Genomic DNA, 12,943 nt, shown 5'->3' with positions numbered 1-12,943 from the left:
AACACGATTTGAGATACAACACTAAACAAATAACGCGTTACTTCGAACGACGACTCTCGAGCACGAGCACTTCTCGTAGTAGGAGTATGCCTACGGATGGGGGTAGTGGTGCTGCTGGGTCAAATTCAAATTCAAATGTACGAGTAGGCCTATATGGAAAAGCTGCTCGAAAAACAACCGTCACGTCTGTTTGGAGATTTCTAAAAAACCCCGAATACCTCGATAAAGTATCCAAACTGATTAAGCATTGCCCTTTTCGTAAGAAATTCAAAACCAAATACGCGTACGACCATTACGACATTTACCTGGATTTGATCGAAAGTGATTTCAAAAATAGCGGTTTCGGCGACGCTCAAATTCTGTACACCTACTGCGTAGAGTATGGTATTTTTACCGCTATCGACGTAACCACTTACGCAATAGCCAACCCTGTGATGAGGAATTCGCTTATTGCTAATTTAAGGTATTATTTCGCCGTCAAATTGAACATCGACTTGAAACTCGTAGGATTCCTACTGCATCGAATTCTGCACCACAAACACGAACATCTCGATCCGCAACCAAATTTCAGAGAAATTCTACAACACACTTTCGATAGGATTCCTAAATTCGATTCGCGAGAGTATTTATGTGACTTGGAATTTGTTTTGCAGTCGGTTCTGCACGTAGCTGCTTTGACCAGCCAACGATTAACAGTAGACGAAGAGTATCCTCCGATAACGGCATCGCCGCCGCCACGTCAACATATGTCGAGTAAACAATTGCAGCAGGAAACAAGATGCGTGACATTGGTGAAAAGCGGTCATTCGGCCGTCATCATTAAAATCACTGTTCGTCAATCTGCGGAACAAGCTTTACAGAATGCTCTCGCATACTCGTATTCGGACCAACGTATTCGATACTTAAAATATTTGGCCATCGATGTCGACTCCAATAACACCATTAGTCTGATTATATCCGACGAAAATGGAAAAACCAACTTACTACCCGCGAGTACTTGAAAGTTGATTTTAGCGCAGATGTTTCTCTTTCGCGTTACGCACAACTCCTCCATCAGGCTGTCTGAAAATCGTCACATCGAGAAATAGGCGCTTGAAAATAGACGAGAATCTATGCTTTTTTTTAATCGCTGGAGTGAGATTGACACCACCACCACCCATTTACGAAATTTGAAAAAGGCGCGAAAACACTTCTTTGCAGCTGGAAACGAGCAGGCGAAGGTTGAAACGCTGAAATGCTGAAATGTTGAAACCTCTGAAAAAGCACGTCGCACAGTGGGACCTGAGCAGAATTTAGGAGGAAAAAAGTCCCTTTGAATGTAGTAATTTTGGAATATGTCTGACTAGAAGTATTTTTTAGCGCTGAATATGATGTCAATTTTTGACTATGGGCATAGGGGGGGTGAGGGGAGGGGGCAAAATCATAAAAATAGGCTTAAAAACCAATATTGGTGTCCTCATGTATGTTTTTTGAGGCGCTGAATCCGAATTCGATGGTAGTTTTTATCTATGGTCATCAGGGGGTGGGCGGAGGGGGGAGGGAGGGGGTAAAATCATGAAAATAGGCTTAAAAACGAATATGGGTATTCTCATGTATGTTTTTTGAGGCGCTGAATCCGAATTCGATGGTAGTTTTTATCTATGGTCATCAGGGGGTGGGGAGAGGGGGAGGGAGAGGGTAAAATCATGAAAATAGGCTTGAAAACCAATATGGGTATTCTCATATTTGTTTTTTGAGGCGCTGAATCCGAATCCAATATTAGTTTTTTGTCTATGGTCATCTGAAGGTGGGAAAAATGGGGAGGAAAAGGGTAAAATCATAAAATGGGTTTATAAACCAATATGGGTATCCTCATATACGTTTTTTAAGGCGCTGAATCCGAATCCATTATTAGGTTTTGTCCATAGTAATCGGATGTCCAATGGTTTTATACTTTTTTTTTGAATTTTGGCTGAAGAAGGGGCAAGGGAGGGGGGTGGAACGGATAGAGAAGCCCAGATCGAAAAACTAAGCCCATATTCGGATTCACCGTCCCCAAAAACATAACAAACGATACGTCACGTGGTATTATTTTTTTTCAATTTTGGATCATAAAAGGTGGGGGGAGGGGGCGGAAAGGGTAGAGAAGGCCAGATCAAAAAACTAAGCGCATATTCGGACTCAACATCCCCAAAAACATAACAAACGATATGCCACATGGTATCATTTTTTTCAATTTTGGATCATAAAGGGTGGGGGAGGGGGTGGAAAGGGTAGAGAAGGCCAGATCGAAAAACGAAGTCGATATTCGGATTCGGCGTCCCCAAAAACATAACAAACGATACGTCACATGGTATTTAAATTTTTTTTCGATTTTGGATCATGAAGGGGCGGGGGGGGGTGGCGGTTCACTACGTTAGGGGTACGATGTTTCAAATCGGACATCAAATTTGCATTCAGCACCAAAAAAAAACAATTTTTACCCCTCAAAAGCTGGATTACCATAGAAAAAGGTTTCCTGCCCCCTCCATTTCATTCTGATTCCACCATAGGGGGAGAAGTTGCAAACTTATCTCATTGGTTGAAACAAATTATGAGAAGGTATCAAATTTAGCATCTTTCAAAACCAAAATCATTACACCCCAGCCGGAATTCACTCTAAAAAATTTGAAATTAGAAAATTCAGGTACTTGGAAAATCACTAATTTTGATGTTATCTCTAGAAAAAAACGATTTTTGGACACTTATTATGGGAAAAATCCAGTATATGAGAGGTGATTTGGAAACAGCATGAATTTTCGCGTCTTTTGAGCCCAAAACCATTTTTCTGAAAACATTTTTAGATAGAAAAAAAATGACTAAATATAACAGTTTTTTTTTTGCAAAATTTCAACGTTTTTGGCTGCTAAAACCAAAAATTGCAAACCAACTAAAGCTCAGTTGCAAAAAATTTTCGATTCTTTCAAAAGTCTACACTTGGTATCACATTTTCTTGCATCTGAAATTTTTTTAACTGACACCCCAATTTTTGAAAGCCAAGTTTACCATTTTTTTGAAAATTTCAAAATTACAAATTTTTTTTCCAACTTCAACAGCTTATAATTACATTATAAATAATTGTAAATTCAAAATTAAGTACATTAATAGAATCTACATCCCTTCAGCTTTCATTTCCATGTTTCAGAATTTTCCTACCTACTATTTAACTCACGCAAACTTGAAATGTACAACACTGCGCAGTGCGCACTCATCAACATTACCTTCACCATTTTTCACATTCCTAGAACATTGAAGTTCCTCTATCTGTAATTCCAGGAAAAGTGGGTGGGGCGAGTTTTTATTGATTGTATGTGTTACTCTAAAGTATTTTCAAGTAGAAAACAAAGGTTTCAGGTGCATCCGTCAATTTGACTTTTTTCCTCCTAAATTCTGCTCAGGTCCCACTGTGCGTCGCCGCCTCCGGTTACGTACCTTATTCAAGAGTTCTGCGTGGTTAGAAATGAAAATAAAAGCAGCCAATTATTGCCAATGTACACGTACGTAAATGTAGTTTATATGTATTCGTGTAAAAAAAAAACAAAACAAAAAAAAAACAAATAAATATTTAATAGGTATTACAATATTTTCGAATAAATGAGTAAGTAAGTAAGTAAGTAAATGATAAGTAGATAGGTTTAGGTACAAGTATCTTTTAAATAGTCCGATTGCGGGCTTGAATGGTTATATGAATTTTATTCGACGAATTAACGTCGATTCCTAAATACTTGAGACGCGTAATTTTTTCATTTTTGTACTCGTAAGTGGTAGCTTTGTACAGGGCGGCTTGAACGGACTTGGCACGCGTAACTTGCACTATTAAAGCTGCATCAGCGTCATCAGCGGTAACAAGGGTGACGCAGCGTTTACGCACGTTTTCGACGCTATCTTCGTAAGACACAGGTGTCGGGTAGTCTTCAATCACGTTCAGTTGCCCGTCAAATCGAGCAGCTACGTGAATAATCGAGTGCACAATGAAATCCGACGTGAAATTCGTTTGGTAAAAATTAACCAATTTCTGGAATTGCGCGGTTAATGTTTTGGAAAAGGCGAATTTTAATTGTTCGCTGCTGGCGCTGGCGTTGACCGATTCTTCGCGCACCATCATTTCTCGCAGTTGTTTACTTACAAGTGCCAGATCTAGAAGCGCGTGAGTTTCGTAAAACATACGTAAATTGGCCATTATGTGATTTCTCATTTCGTAATTGGTGATCACGTAAGCATCTTGTTGGTCTCGGATCGGAGTAAAATAGCCTTGTTCTATCGAAAACGCGAACATCATTTCGCATTTGGAGACATTGACGAATTTGAAATCATTTTTCACGTACTTGAGGAAAGTTCTGAATGCTTTGTATTCGTAGGTTCTTGTTTTACCTCGAACCGGGCTGTGTTTGATAAGCGCGCAAATATTTTCCAGAAAGTTGGGGTTTTTGAAAAATTTTGAAATGAATTTCGATTTTCGGCCCGGTCTTTGGAACGCGTACGACTGCGACTGCGTATTCGGCGACGACGAGTTTTCTTTCACGCGAAAATAGCCGGTTATTGATTTAACGTTATATTTCACGTACTCGTCGTATTGGTTGCATCCGGCGTACGAGTAATATTTCTTAACGTAAGCCATTTCTTGTTCGGTACATCGATAAGCGCGAAATAGTTTTGCTAGCTCATCTCGATCGAGACCAAAGTGCAACGTATATGTATTGGTTGGCGCGTCTAGAAAAGAACGAGCCCGGGCATACTCGTGAAACTGGTGGTGCGCGAAAGCGATGCTGCTCGTACCGGCCATCAAAATATAAACTCGATGATTGAAATCGGCCGCCAGAGTGTTCAACATTCTATTCAACGTCGAGTAAATAGCGCCGATACTTTCGATCGACTTGAAAGCGTGATTTACAAAATAATCAAAATCGTCGATCAGAATGATAACTTTGGATCCGAAACAATGATGCAGCGTGATAGCGAACGAATGCAAACTACTCTCGATATCCGCCTCTCGAATATTCTCTTGTAAAACTTTCTTCGTCCAGACGGTGAAGTCGTTGATCGCCTTGCGCTTTATCTCCCTCGAGTACCATTTTCTCAGTTTTGGTTTGAAATAACTCAAGTATTCGTTTAGTTGCCGATTCAACGAAGCGATCACTTTTTGCGTAGTGATTGTCCGCGGTCCTTGCGCCACGCCGCCGACCAATCCCAAGTCTAAAAATATCACTGGGTGTCGAGCCAGGTGTTGGCTGACGATCGTTTCGCGTTGGAATATTTTCAAAGGTCTGAAAAGCCGATACGCTCGGCTCTCCTTCCAAGGCCTCACATCATTGTTATCGAATTCGATCTGGCTGAATTTTTCTATCATGCGAAAATTGGTGGTTTTGCCGAAACCTCGAGGACACGTGATGTAGTCGATTGCGTATGGCGAAGCAAATAGCTCTTTCAGCAGATCTGTTTTATCGACGAAACTTTTCGACCGAGTTAGGTTCGTATCGAAGGCCTGCTCGGAAGAACGGGCCCAGTACGAGTATTCCTCGTCCAAAGTTACCGCGATATCGGCTGAAACTGCGGCAGCAGCGACGACGACGGCGATAATTTGAACGAACAGAAGATTGTCGTGTACCACTCGTACAAGCGGCATCATTTCAACAAACTGACCGATGGAATTCTTCGTATTTCAATGGGTACCTATTTTTTTATATGGTACACGACACACATGCGAGTACGTTGAAGGAAGACGAACTGAAGTGGCACGATGATTTGAAACGGAATACTCGTACTTACTCGTGTACATTGGTCGTAGGTTTGGATTTGGCCCTGTTTGATGTCCGAATTGGTAGAAATACTCGCGTATGTGTACTGTGTACTGTGTACTGTGTAGGATACGATGGTTACATTACAATTACATAGATGATGATTTGGATCCACCGTTGTTTGAATATACCTATCTACATATATGTAGGTCTAGGTACCGTATAAGAGCTACGAAATTAGTCCGAAGACTTCGAACGATATGTACTCGCGTACGAAGTGTTTTCATAATGAAAATGGGTAGTAGGTAAAGGTATCTGCTAGCGCTATCGATATCATTAATGAAAATTAATTCAGAAATTTCAATTTGTCTCGCCTTTAGATAGGGAAAAATTATCTACAGCGATGATACGTTTACGTACATTTACTCGTACATACACATATGTATCTCAATACTCGTACACAATCTGTAACGAATACCTACGATGAGTACAAAAGACAGAAAAATTGCTTGTGGATACTGGATAGGTCGCGGTCGGTGCAAACTGAATTTTCATAGCTGTTTAGGCATAAGAAAATCGAGCCGTACAGAAACGCGAAAACTATAACATAACTACGAGTAGGTACCTACTACCTAACTACCTAACTTATGTACTGATCGCTACTTGGTATGGCCAATCAATCCCAAAAGCCACTGACGAGCGAGATTTTTCATACAAAGTGGTACCTACTAAAGAACATACAATAAACCGTGGTACCTCGACGTATTCTAGATCCACAACTCTACCCGAATGAAATGAATTTATGAAACAGCTGGTGATTTCAGACATTCGCGCGCGGGCCTTTTTCAAGCAGTCAAAATACCTACTATCGAACGATGTTTTCAAGCGGTGAAAAAATCGCACCTTTGCACGTAGTTTTTGAGCACTCGACAAAATTGCTTCCGCGCACACTTTTCAAACAATCCAAAACGGATCCTTTTTGCATACTTTTCAAGAGTTTGATACCGTTTTGCGTTTAGAGCAGTTCTGGTAGTCCGGCGTAATATGAACATAGGAGTATATAGCCGCACCACCACCCTCCCTCCACCCCACCATCCCCACCCCAACGGTATTCCGAGACAATCTCTTTTTTCTGGACGAATTTACCGATTTATCGACGTTGACTACTTTTCGTTGATTTCTTTTTCATTAATTTTTTTTTCACGCAACTTCGAGGGAGGGAGTCTCCGGGGGGAGGAGAGGGGGGTTCAAGCTTCTTCGAGCCCCACACCAAGAGGCTCAATAGGCACATCTAAGGCATCCTTCGGACGCACACGCTTAAATTCGATCTCCCTCGTCCAATTTGCAAAGTGAGGGGCGTGATAAGGGTTTTTAAGGTCGAAAAGCACGGAAAACCGAATTTCTCCTCTCCAAACTGCTCGGAGAGGTTAATCTTCGGATACCTACCTACGTTATGCGACGTTTGATGGCCCATTGACTTTTGACCTTTTTTAAAAACTTTTTTCACACCCCTCGGTACTTCGCTGCCTTAAAAATTTGGACACGCGCGAATTCAAAGTTGAGAGTCATGCCCACTCGAGCCCCTTCAGTCTGATGCCAGAGCGAATTCTGTTGAAATGCCTTCCGCCGAGATGACCTAGCATTAGGGTACATCAGCCCGCCCCCTCCCCTACTAAAAAAAGGTCGACGGATTTTGACCAAATTCGGTCGCGAAACCTTCAATTCGAGTTGAAAGTTGCCCACAAAAATTTTAGCCACCGAGGTGCTTGTGGAAAATACGTACTTGTCGAAAGATACAAAACATTGTTCCCGAACCTGGGAAAATACATATTTTGAAACGTAGCGTTATCAACTTTTTTTTTGGACATTATTGTCAATTTTTAAAAAATCGAAAAATAATGGCGAAAATCAAAAATGTGTAATTCGAGCTCTGAAAAAGTCGACAAATGAGCTCTTTCTACGGAATAAAGATCGAGAAAAAAGAACGAATTTGAATTTTTTCATTTTTTCACTACCTTTTTTACAAAATTCACTACTTTTTTTCACTACTTTTACTACTTTTGAATAATTATCTCAGGTTGGAGATCGTTATGAAAAATATCTTACAATGCGAAAATCAAACTGCAATCTTGTATACGCGTAGTACATACATACTATAGGACTACTATAGTTATTTTTGGTAAGAAATAATAACACTTTTTGACTGATAAATACCGAGACTTTTTGCTATTTTTCTCGGTAGAATTCGTAACATGGACAATTCAAGCCTAATGCGTGGCTTTGAGGCCATAACGCTGAAAAGGAAGTGTAACCATGTTCGAAAAACGAATTTCGAGAATAAGAATAAGTTCTCATTTTCACAAAACAAAATCAAATTAGGTAAAAAAAATTTGTCTCGACATTCTTAAAATTTGAAACATTTTTTGTTCAAGAAGCTTTCGTTAAATTCAAAAATTGAAACTTTCACTATCGCGCAAATAACTCTAAAAATTGATGAAAAAAAAAGAATTTACTCCTATCCGAAGCGCGGGGAGTCATTACCTAATCTAATCAACTTCCTGAAGAAGCCAAAGCTCTTCGTTGATCATTATCTGAATCATCTCGCAAACAACGCTTATTTTCAATCATAAAATTGAAGATAACGAATAAGTAGTAGAATTCTGAATACCTAGGTACCGACAATTTATCCGTTTTTTTTATCGAGTCTGATATGGTGTAATTAAATTACAAGTACTTTGGTAGACATAAAAAAGTTATAAACCCAGGTTCGATTTCTTTTCAAATCACTCGTCTACAAAAACAAATGTGATTACCGAATTTATAGGGCTGTTCACTTCGCTCGGTCACTTTTCCTAGGTAGGTGCATGTAGTACCTAGACGTATGTAAGCATGAATAAATGTTGGATGACTGGACTTTACGATCATTAACGAGTAAGTAATACGTGTATATGTAGTATGTACATACATATGTACCTCTACCTATCCAGTCTATGCGGCAAATCACCAAATACAATCCAAATCGTAACTCGACCAGCCCCACATCTGCATGCACACCAAATGAATGCGCATCTTGTTCGAATAGGTTGAGTCCAGAGTCCAGAGCCAAATTCAATAATTTCAAAGGCGAAACCTTGTCGCAGACACTCTAGGTAGTACATAGTTGTAAGTTGTAGGTAGAGGTACCTTATTCGTACCTACACCAACGCCTAGAGCTACAATGTCGCTGCTCATGCTCATGCTCGTCTTATTCTTAACCGCGTATACTCGTAGAATTATTAGTACATCGTCGTCGGGAACGGAATTCGATCACGATCTGATCTCCTCAAAATACTTCGTCGACAAGACAGGCCTATTGAGAGAATTCTTCCAAGGCGATCGCGATCGAGACTCGGATCATCCGAACAATTACGTTGCTTGTCCGCCTGGTTTTGGTAAAACGACCAATTTGAAAATGATTCGCAAGTTCAGCGAAATCGAATTCGACGAGAAAGGCGATGCGAAGCATTGGAAAGACACTCGAGCTAGCGAGTTGTTTGAAAAATTGAAAATCTCTCGCTGCGGCGACAAGTGCGAGTCAATCGTGAGCGAGCATTTGGCTCGACATCCTGTACTGTTTTTCGATTTGAGTTTCGATTTGGTTCGAGAAATGACACGTGATAAAATCCTTAGCATATTCAACGCCAGACTGGTGGATTCTTTCAAAAAGTACGTGCCAGGGTTGATGACTTATTTAAAGACGACTGCGAATTCTACGAGGTCGAGTACGAGTAGCAGCCGTACCTTTGAAACACTTTTGCATAAAGCTAACGAGAACAAGAATGAGCTGACAATGCGGCCGGAAGATATGGCGCAATTTTTACAGGATTTGTGTGTCGCATTGTACAACAACTATAACCAAACGCCCGTTATAATTCTGGTTGATGAATTCGACTACGTTATGAATCAAGGTATGTCGTCGCTGGCGACGCTCAATTTCATCTACGAATCTCTTCGCAAAATCTTCTGCCGAGTGTTTGAGTCATTGGGCGGTGGCGGAGGCAGTGGCAGCGGCCAAAACCAAACCGCCATTTACGCCATGATGACTGGTTCGACGACACTGGCCTTTCGCCATTACCGTTTCGTTGAATTTTCACGAGTCCACCATTTCTCGGAGTACTCTCGTTTCACGCCATTTTTCGGTATCCTCGACGATGAGCTCGTCTCTCTGTATGACAAATACGACTGCGATCGCTTCGAAAGACATTACGTCAGCCAATACTACGCCGGATATACGACCGTTGACGGCAATGGCGTAGGCGATGGCGATGGCGATCCTAACGTACGCGTATGTCGATACAATTCGTACTCCATCAGCGAATACCTCAAGCGAAGAAGCGCAACCCATGCTGCCGTTGACGCGTCGCCATTGCAATTTCCCACCATTCAATACGGCGGCCCTTTCAGACAAACTTTCATACCGAGTTTTCTAAAAGACGCTCAATACTTGGACAAGGTAGCCAAACTTTTGAAAAATTGTCCAATCCAAGGCCTATTCAAACACAAATACGATCACAAAGCGGTTAAATCGTTTGATTCGTTCGTCAGGCATGATTTCGGAAACGCCGAATTACCATTCAGGAACATCCTATACACGTTTACTATCGAACAAGGTTTTTTCGCTCCGGTTGACGATAGCGATGGCGATGGCGTTGGCGTTGGCGAGAATACTTACGCGATACCAAATTACGATATACGCGGTCGTTTCGTCACTTATTTACTCTACAATTACGAGCAAAGGCTAAGAATCGATCTGCAACACATCGGCCGTTGTATTCACGAAATTCTCACGTCTCCTCGAGACCAACCTAGTAACCTGATTGCAGATTTAACCCGAGCCTTGAATTCAGCATTCGAGAAATTTAGACCTTTCAAAGAATCTGGCAGTATGTCGTCACTGCATTTCACTCATCAATTGCTGATCGACGTGGCCGCGCTCACATACGAAGGGTTACACTTGGTCAACGATTACCCATACCCATCAACGATGCCTTACAACGCCAACCAGACGAAATTCAACGCCAACAAACGGCGCGTGTGCGTGTGTGTAAGCGTGATCACTTTTGCCGATACAGCAGCCGTCATTAAAATCACGTATAATCAACCGTTGCAGACGGCTTTACTCGCAGCCACCAGCTACTCTTACAAAGACGAGAACATAAACCGCGTCAGATACATAGCGATAGATATACCTTACCGTAATTTCACCAGGATATGCATGGCCACTCTGAATGCAACTGCGAGTCATTTGAACGATACAACGAAGCGCTGACAAGTCATCATTCCGCAAGCATCTGGCATTCTGGCGCAGGCGCAGGGTAAAGTCTGCAACAAATCAAGAGACAACCAATTCAATGTATACTGTTGGAAATGAACTGAAAAAAGTATTACCTACTTACGTATAAAAATCATTAATTGTTCTTTTCAACATTCGACATCGACACGTTACACTCGTATTTAGCCTATTCACTACCCAGGAGGCGTTGAAAGATCACATTTTTTAAAAAAGGCCCGTCAGTTACTATTCGAGCTTTTGGAAAGCGGGAGTTGCAAAACTTGTTAGTAGGTACAGGTACAGGTACCTGCTAAATATGAACTCAAACACAAACCTCGATTTGGTCGTACGAATGACCCAGGTGAAATTGGTAAAATATTTTGCAACACGATGGAGCCAGATTTTTTAATCGTTATTAAAAATTTCAAATAGGTAATCAAAAAATTTTCGCGCGTTTTCGGGCCACGATAATCCAAAAATTGGCACCACTCCGTTCCAAAATATTTCTCCAATTTCAGAAAGTCGAACGAGCCCCTCTAATTTTGAGTGAGAAAGAAACCTTGTAGATTAATTATTCGAAAAACACTTCGCAATCTATCAAAATGGAATAAAATTTCGCGAGAAATTCAAATATTAGTATTCCAACAAACATTTATGTTCGAGCGATTTCGATGAATTTTGAACTCAAAAATAACGCCTTAGGTCACGATTTTCAGAATTTCGAAAAATCCCCTCCAAACAACACGACCCAATTTTGGGGCTCGAAAGTTCGAAAACATTTTCGTCAAAATACTCGCGTTTTCTGGAAAATTTTACGTACTTAATTCATTTTCATAGGTCACGCGACACTTTTTTCGAAAATCCAGAAAATCGCTTTAAAATCAGTTTCGTTGAAATACATAATATTTGAATTTCTTGCGAAATTTTAATCCCTTTTGTTGGGCCGAATTGCACTTTTTCAAAAATCCCGAAGATCGTTACCCAATTTTCGTTTTTGAAGCCACTAAGCAAATTTCTGCGTTCACTCGTTCACTCTCGCGGTCCTTTCTCATTTTTCAGCCAAAAGGGTAGGCGGAATAAACCTTTGAAGTGGAATCTGGGTAATATTTTTTGACGAAATACATACGTACGTATATCGAGAGTGTAACTTCGCCCCCTGGGTCAAATTACTGAAGTTTCAACGAACAATAGATACATGATTGAATACGCAAATTCGATCTATTTGTATTCTGGGCGTGAATCCGCAATCACCACAAATTAATTATCGATAGAGAAATATACACGACACGTCATAGATATATACACGATCATTTTAATATCGATTCAAGATTCCATACGGCACAATCTACAATACATCCGATATCTTATTTTATCACCGAGGAGGACAGTTGTTACTTTACTTTATTCTTTTCGCGACTAATCGTTAATTAGCGCCAGGCGCTATGCTTGGGCTATCCACCTCGCCCTTGAACGTGCGAATGTACCGTTATGTTTATTAATCGAACCACATTCGGTACTTTTGTTGTGGAATTTTTCGTGATGTTTTTTTTATATAATTTGTCGCATTTCCTACTCGCATTTCTGTGCGTGACAATAAGTAATAATTTCTGCAACTTACTTTTTGGTGCGGTTCGGCGCACTGCATACAGATTTAGTATTGTGTACCATTATTGTAAGTTTTTTATTCATAGAAGTAACCAAAAATGAAAAGTGTTGTGTTAAAATTTATGAAATGCAACATCACTAAATTTTAATAATCATTGAAAACCAGTAGAAAGTGAATTCTTGATAGTTGGCTGAGATTCAGCATCCTTCTGTTGTATTTTCTTAGCAAAAAATATGTACATGCCTACATGAAAAAAAAAATCCTGCCAATGAG

The 12,943-nt window shown here is 40.5% G+C and overlaps 1 long non-coding RNA gene across 2 annotated transcripts in view; it reads left to right on the top strand.

Annotated features, from left to right (window-relative positions):
- Positions 1-12,943, top strand: part of LOC135842042 (uncharacterized) — a 322,912-nt gene that overhangs the window by 90,000 nt on the left and 219,969 nt on the right. The window lies entirely within an intron of this gene.

This window comes from Planococcus citri, chromosome 3 (genome assembly GCF_950023065.1).
Source record: "Planococcus citri chromosome 3, ihPlaCitr1.1, whole genome shotgun sequence".
NCBI lineage: Eukaryota > Metazoa > Arthropoda > Insecta > Hemiptera > Pseudococcidae > Planococcus > Planococcus citri.
Note: the sequence above shows the minus strand (reverse complement) of the source record. Positions and strands in the feature narration are given on the sequence as shown.